General features: G+C 37.9%; 1 long non-coding RNA gene across 1 annotated transcript; it reads right to left on the bottom strand.

Moving 5' to 3' along the window:
* On the bottom strand, window positions 1-1757 carry LOC140371436 (uncharacterized). The gene is made up of 2 exons (XR_011928469.1): window positions 1548-1757; window positions 1-466 (listed from the first exon to the last, which is right to left on the bottom strand). It is a non-coding gene; the product is annotated as an uncharacterized lncRNA (long non-coding RNA).
* Window positions 1758-8273: the final 6516 nt, after the last annotated feature.

Genomic DNA, 8273 nt, shown 5'->3' with positions numbered 1-8273 from the left:
TTTGTGTTTAACTTTTCATAATCCATTATAAACATAGAAAACATTGGGGAGGGAAACACATACACAAGTGAGAAAAATCACAATATTTTAGAGGGCAGACTAAAAGGATTTCCCCTTGGAGGACTGTATATCTCTACGCAGGACAGGTGTGTGTGTCTAGTCCACCATTGTTGCTGTCTCTAAGCTGCAGCTGTGTGTCTGTTCACCGATGTGTAATGAAGGAGGGGAAGCAGCAATGTACCGGCACCCCTCTCCATCTGGTTTGTGCATCAGCGTGGTGGGATCAAATTATCCATCGTGGGCTCTCTGGGAATTTCATCGGTCTGTAACATCTCACTCATTCACACATACTGGCCGACTTGAACATACATCTATCCCGAGTGCCCCTCTTGACATGACGTTGACCCTGCACATCCTCTGTCCCGCTTTACAGTGCAGCTCATCTGATATGTCTCCTCTGGCAGACCTGTACGGGGCATAAAGCTGTCAGGAGTTTGCTTTCACACGCTCGCTGTTAGGCCTCAGCTGCGCTCCAGGTTTCAACACAACTACTGCTTTGTACATCAGCAGAAAAAATATCCATGATGAACAATAAGGGAGAGACATTATGTTAAATAATGTAATGTAATATCTTTGAGTAACCATGCATTGACCTGCATTTGTCTCGTGTACCCCCCAAATAATGTGGTTACTATCTCTGCCCCCTGCTCTGTACTTACTTGTGGATATTTAAAAGACTACATACAGTATGTGTAGGGTCAAAATGTCACAGCCAACTATAGTAAGTAAAAAAAATGTAAGTGACAATACACCGCTTGCTATGGTGAAATGCCACAAAGAGGTGGGACAGTTCTGCAGCTTTGAACAGGAAGTCATTGAAACTGTTTCTATTATTGAGCCATTTTAGATCATTTTCATTACAACGAAAAAAAAAGCAAAAATAATGACCTTTTTTAATTTAATACGTAAAAAGGGAAAACAAGCATAATATGTCTTCTGTAATTATCAATTTAAAGATCGAATTTCTTCTATATCTACCTCTGTATCTACCTGCGTTGCATCAATGAAATTTCCCCATGTGGGACAATAAAGGATTATCTTATCTTATCTTATACTAACTTACATTGATTGCTTGAAGATGTACTTGTTCTAAAATAAATACACATTATTTTAAGATAATTTGTAAGAAACTACTGGACTATAAATACAAATCATTAGTTCCTTTTCTGACTCCTGCTGGCTGTTGTGAGAAATAGTGGGTCTGTCTAACAATCCGTCAATGTCGCGAAACAAATGGCTCACTATCTTAAGATGTGGAAAAATAGGTTGGTTATAGATGTGACTACAATCTATAGTGCGTTGTGGTTTAGACTAAAATACTATTCATTGTATAACATTTAAATTCAACTTATGTTGCACCAAAATATATCAGAACAAATTGGCATTGGCCCATAATTGCGTTCATAATTCTACCGAGAGTCTCTTTTAGTAGACTTCCTGTCATGTACATAAATATGAATGACTTTGGGTCCAGTATATCACTTGACCTGGGATTTTTAAGAGTTTCCCAGATTGTCCGGGGATGGTCTTCCGATCTTATTCAGCCTGTGATGTGGAGTTGTCACAATAAAGAATCCGGGAGCTGGTCGTTGTGGGCAGCTGGGGAATAGTGAGCAGGAAGGAGACTCGAGTGAAATATCTATTACGGCTTCACACTGATGTCTCCTTTAGTCCCTGTGGCTCACTGCGACCTTGTGATTTATGAAGGGGCTTTAGAGCAGGGGATCAAAATTCAGCTGGCCCAAAACATGTGTACACCAGAACTAACATTTATCTTCTACGCACAATATTAGAGGAGATTTAAAGCTTCACTAGTGCTTTCAAGTGTTTTCATGATTTTCTAATTATTATTTTGCTTGGTGGGATACCGGTGGTAAATATTCCTTAGTTTTGCACCAACCAAGTCGCAGTTTATGAATTAAATGTAAATTAAAAAGTAAATAAAGTTGTTGTTGTCTATTTACGCAATGTTGTTCTAAAAATAAATCCCTCTATTTTGTCATTAAAGCACAAAATTAAATAAAGAATTCAAGACAGTGGTGCCCACATGATTTACTGAATGTCTTCCCCAATAAATTATAAGGGCAACAAATTATTTCACACACCAAAAAAATGTATTTAAAAAATCAGACAATTTCACACACAAGAAACAGTTTGACAGTTTAAGCGCTCATTTTACAAATTAAAGTTATGTATATATTTTTTTAATTAATATTTTTTTTAGATTAATGTGTAAATTATTGTTTGGTAGCAGTTATGGATTTACCTATACGGTACTTTATGTCACAGCTGCTCCTCATCCTGAAAGTGAAATAAAGTTATAAATGTGTTAAACTAGCAAAATGTTAAATACAATCACGTTTACTAAGTTTGAGTAAAAGTTTAGTCATGCATACTTTAACTTTTCTTCTGTCTCGGTTCTTGCTTCTAGGGGTGAAAGCAGACAAATGTAAACTCCAAATTATATGCATTAAATCCACTTGTCAGATTTTTTTTAAGCTTTCAGTTCTTGTAAAAAATAATTGTCACAGTCTTATGCCGTTTCTGATACAAACTTCTTGGAAAGAAAAAACACTTTGGATGCTGTTGTTAACCTCTCTACGCCTTAAATTTAAAACATGGCGGACAAACATTTCTATAGAAAAGGAGTACATAAGTTTGCACTTCCTACTCCTTTTTGAGCACAAATACACATGCAGCTCAAAAAAATACATTAAAATAAAAAAATGAAACACTTTCAAATAAACAACTCAACACTGTGTAGCTAAAACACTTATCTTATTACATGTGTACCGATATAACATCAAATAAAAACGTGCCGTTGAAAACAAAAATCAAATTTCAAAAGATCAAATTGATCAAATTAATCAAAAGTCAAATTTGTTCATCTAAGTCTGATTTCTGCACCAAGCCACACTGGCTCTCAGTAATTAACCTCTTGATTAATAAAACCCAGGCATCATTGACAACTATAAATTACATAATCCTTATCTGGATTAAATGTGATTAATTGTGCTTTCCCATGTTATGAAAAGAGGTCAGATCTTTACGAAACAATGGGCCTATCTTGTACTGGCAATGATGTAGTGTTGCCATTTCCTCTTAAATTTCAAAGGTAAAAGAGATATCACTTCCCCAGATCATGTGCGCAAACGGGATAAAACTTTCCTCCTCTCTTTGTCCGCCTTAATCTTCAAGCAGCTCTTATCTGGCTATTATTCCCAAAAGAAAAGCACTTATTAACAACATTTCTCAAAGGAAATCCTTGGATTAAGCATCATAACATCTTAAGCTCAACACTGGCTTTTCCAGCTCAATTTGAATGGCATGAAGTGATGTAGAAAATCAGCCAGATGAAGAGGATTCGAACATCTCGTGTAGCACCAGAGCGTAGCCATGGAAACAGGAAGTACGAGGCAAGCGTTCAAGATGGCCACCCGTTTGTGAATGGGTGCATTCCTCAACAGCAGGGCGTCAGCGTTCGGGAGAAGGGGCGAGCCAGTGTTTACTCTGAAAAGGGACTATATAAATACTTACTGCTGCTGTTTTAAGGACTTCCTGTCACTAGGTATTCCATAAAACAGTAGTTAAATAAACAATCAGTTTCCCATTGGGGCATGCCCTATCCATATACTGCTGTCAGGGTTCATGCCGGGATCCCCAGTCTGCAGTGAGTGGATTTAAAAGGGCCCAGACTGAAGTCATGGAGCTGTTACAGGTCACCACACTCTCTTTCACTCGCATCCGTCTGGTCGTATAACCTCCGCACACGCTAACCCGCCACGGAGAGCCTCATTCAGCATGTTATTCTCAGCTCTAAAGGACTTCCCACTGACTCTTCAATGAGCCTTTGAAACACTTTTTGGTCTGAGCGGTCAAGAATTGAGCAGACAAGAGTGATCTGAGTGGGGCATCCCTGTTCAGAATATTAGCTGGGTTGGAGAATGTGGTAGAAAAAGAACCCCTGTACTGAGATATGTCGTAATGTTGTTGACCTATTACACGTACCCACCATTTTTAAAAGTAAGTATTAGGAATGTGAAGTGAAAGTAAAAAGTACTACTGTTATAATTGCTGCAGCTTGTACCACAAATCTGTTAAATGTTACATAAATGCAGTAGTTGATGCTCAATTATCTGACAAATGTAAGAACTATGTAAAATTAATCACAGAAGTGCAGAATTATCACCATATACCCTTATTTACGAGTTTGCAACATACACATTTTGTCACTTTTATTTAATTTGTTTTCAATTTTAATTTCCAAAGCAGCATTCACAATATTATCAAAATTTCTATATATTGCCTACCTTTAATTAGTACTAATACAAGCTATTGTGACAAATTGATTGATTTAGAGTCAAAATGGTGGATTTTGTACTTTATAGAGTCTCAATGGTGTTACAGATGGGTAAAATGAGCAATTTGCATCAAATTGCTTGGTGATAAATAGCATCTTGTTCATGGCATGTACAGCTGCACATTTTTCTTAGAAACACTATATGGTTGTTTTGGCTTCTGAATGTGGGCTGTGGTGGACAGACCCAAGATTTGCTGGTCCAAACCCCTCAGGAGCGACGCTTCCCGGAACAGGATGAACTGGGAAATGTCCGGCAGATGTGAAGTGAAGGCACTGATGTCTTCATAATCATGTGTGTTTTCATGCTGCTATCTCCCAGGCTCTGCCCCGTCGTCGCCTCGCTCTCCTTCATGCCAGAGATATGACTAGATCTATAAACAATCTCCAACCATCCCACAGGCCACTCTGCTCTCTGCGCCCCATAAATCTCTCCTCTCTGGGGACATAGACACTGCACAGGGAAGGATAGAGCTGTCTCAACTTCCAAGGACAAAACTCTTCAAAACATTGTCCAGAACTTTTTACACCTTATCATATTTTTTTCTGAGAAATGCTGCACATGTTAATGCAGTAGCTGTGCTTTTAATCGAGATTGAGATTCAATAATGTCTTTATATATATATATATTTTTTTTTTTTTTAAATCAATTTGTATTTGTTTTTCATAAGACAAAGTCTATTTTTATTGGAAAGTGAGATAAATCAACAATTATTGATTTATGTATTTATTTATTTTAGGGCCATTTATTGGCAGGACTTGCTGTGGCCATATCAGGCTATATTTGAGACTCTTAAACGAACTGTGTATCTTCACCATGAATGTTCCAGATGAGCTTGTATAGGTCAGTGCAGATAATGTTCTCTGAAGGAAATGGGGCGCAGTGAGACAGGGAAGTCAAATGTCCTGAATCCAAACATGGAATTTTAGGTTTACAATCTGAGAGAGGTTTCTTCACAGTGGACTTCTTTTGTTTGGTCTTCTCCTTTCTACTGATTTTGACAAATCTCGGAGATTGTGCACCTTTAACATTTAATTATAACAACATTTGAATGAAAACACAAATTAAATATGGTAAAATAGTTATAGCTGTGGCTCAGATTGTAGAGTTAAGTATAAGGATAATGGTTTGAGTCCAGCTCCCACCAGAGAATTCTGTTGTAACTTTGCTAGTATGTGAGAAAGTAGATTGTCATGGCCCCTTTTTATTGTTTTTATATATTAAAAAAAACAAAAAAACATAACAGACACAGAGAGTGAAAATGCAAAAAGAAAAAAACAATTTCAATAGAAAGTCTGTAAAAAAATATGGCCCTTTTGTACCTCTCCCATTTGTGTTAAATGTCCAACAAATTTACTGCAATAGTTTTTCCGTTTTGTGAATATTCAATGTTTCCTTTCCTAGTTATTGTTTTTTTGGTCCAACAAAAGTACATTCCACAGGTATCCATCAATCATTTCCTTTGTTGAAGTTTTACATCCATCCGAGATTGTTTTACATAGTTTTAATGTTTAAAACTATTTGATATTGACACTGTTGCATCCACTGGCCCCTTTTTTCTTTACCACAAACACTCTTTCATGTCGCTGGGGAGGTGTCCAGTGCCGAGTTGAGTTCCTGTGCCTGAGGGCATCTCTAAGCAGCTGTCCGTCATGTTAAGGGACAAGCGGTTTGTTCACACCTGCATGCAACTTGGGTGATCCTCAACAACAGGTAAAGCTCTTGCACATCATTTCACACCTGGCTCCGGCTGTGTCCTCCGTGACCACTGAAACGTCTGACTCTGTGTGCGAGTAAACATGCAGTTATGCCAGGCGTGCAGTAAGCTCCTGTTACCTGTAAGTAAGGTCAGGCAACGTTTACGCATAGTTTGGACGGTATTCACAACTCACATTGTGACATCCATATCATGATTTGTTTGTGGTTTTGATTAGCAGGAACGTTCAGGAATTTAACCAATCACAGTAAAGTGTGAACTCTCAGAAGCAGCACTTTGGTTACCACTGAATTGCAGTATAAAGTTGGTAAAAAAATGCAAAAATGCATTGTGATCTGGCGGAAGAAAATGTTAATATTAATTTAATGTTATCGTCCATCTCTATTTGAGAAGGTTTAGGCTTATTGGATTGCGCTGTTAGACCTGAGCTTGAAATGTCCAATTCTAGGCATTCATTTCCAATTGCTAGTAAAGCTATGAGTCAATGTCATGTTATGAAACAAACTAATAACACATTTTGAATGCGCTGTGTGCCTCAACTTTGCTCTGAAGAATTTCTCTAATAGCACATCATTGCGTTAATCTGCTGTGTTCAATCATCCTGATGGATATTAGAAGCAGGTCGTTCGGGTCTGGTCCCATCACCTTTGACCCTGGCTGTAATCCGCCTCCCCATCAGCTCATTAAGACCCGGGACTTCACACCTCACCCCATGTTGGCCGCAGCTGTGTACCCCCGGTGCCAAGGTCCGGTCCAGGGTGTCAGGCGGGCTCCTTCAAGTCGGGCTCCTCTGATCTCTGCCTTAAAACGTTATAAATCACAGAACTGAGGTGATGGTCCAAAGTGCTCATTAAAAAAGGTCATTATAATATACGTGCAGAGAAGGAAAGGGCCTCAGTCTACCTGTCAGCCTGTCGCTCATAATGAGACTAGCCTGGTGCAGTCCGCTAATGGCCCGTGATTAGGAAAAGTCTAGATGGGGTGTTAACAAACGTTTAACTACACGGGCAGCAGTCATAAAGATTTCACAGCCATAATAAGCTCCATAATAGCATGTAAAAAGTGCGTTGATGCATCCTGTGTTTTTAGTTATGTTTTTGCAGACCCTAAAATGCCCACCACTGTTCTTTCTTTGAAGCAAGTTTATCTATTATTGTATATGACAAGTAAATCTTTATGTTCATACTTAGCTCCTCCAAAGAAGGTTGTTGTTGCAGTGTTCTTTTTCCAGCATGATTCTTCCACTTTATAAATATGTACTGTTTTTCTTGACTAGGGATAGAGCTGCGTTCAAATGTTTCCGTGCCTGCATTTGCTTAGTTGCCAAAGATGTCTTCTTTTTAATGTACGTTTAATTGCACTCCACAAATGTATGTATTATTAGATTTATATTAGCTTTTTTATCATTTAAATCAAGAGAAAGAAAAAGAGTACATCTATCACTCAAGATGAAAACTCACATATACACTCACATAAAGCTGCCAAGAAAATAGTTCACCACTTGAACTCAATGAATGTTGAAAATTCATAAGGGTATAGACTTTCAACTAAAGAAAAAAATGTAATAAACCCATCATACATTTGTATATACTGTGATGAATTGTTGATGTTAGTTGTTCAGCTGAAAGTTATAGTGGTCATTTGTGATGATTTGATGTTTTGCTTTTGATGATGATGTTTTGCTTTAGAAGTTAATTTGTATATTTAAAAAAGTGAAAATGTTATCTTTTCTTTTATTGGATTCTACTTTGCTTATGGCGTAGGATGAGTTAGTTCTGTTATACAATTTTGTACAGTGTGTCTAAACTATAACACACTTTTCAAGCTTTCAAGTTTTGTTTTGCACTCATTTATTTACCCGTAGTGATAGATTCAGTCTGAAAACAAAAAAGCACAAGCCCAACCAGCCGGTCTTTATCTTCTATCATCCCTGTCCAGCCATTTGATGTCAAAAACCTTAAAAATCAGTTTGAATAAAAGCCGGACACCAGGCAAAAGAAAAAAAGGAGAGAAGTTTGGTCTTGACTGGATTAGCAGAGGTCTGTTTTCCCTCTTCGTGTCAGTGCTCTCTGCTCTGGGATGGATAGATAGTGACGGACTGCCAGTTGGTTTTCATTACGTCCTGTGCACTTCAGACC

This window comes from Eucyclogobius newberryi, unplaced genomic scaffold (genome assembly GCF_026437365.1).
Source record: "Eucyclogobius newberryi isolate DKJ021-1_F unplaced genomic scaffold, fEucNew1.0.hap1 SCAF_10, whole genome shotgun sequence".
Taxonomy (NCBI): domain Eukaryota; kingdom Metazoa; phylum Chordata; class Actinopteri; order Gobiiformes; family Gobiidae; genus Eucyclogobius; species Eucyclogobius newberryi.
This window is presented reverse-complemented; position numbering and strand designations above follow the sequence as displayed.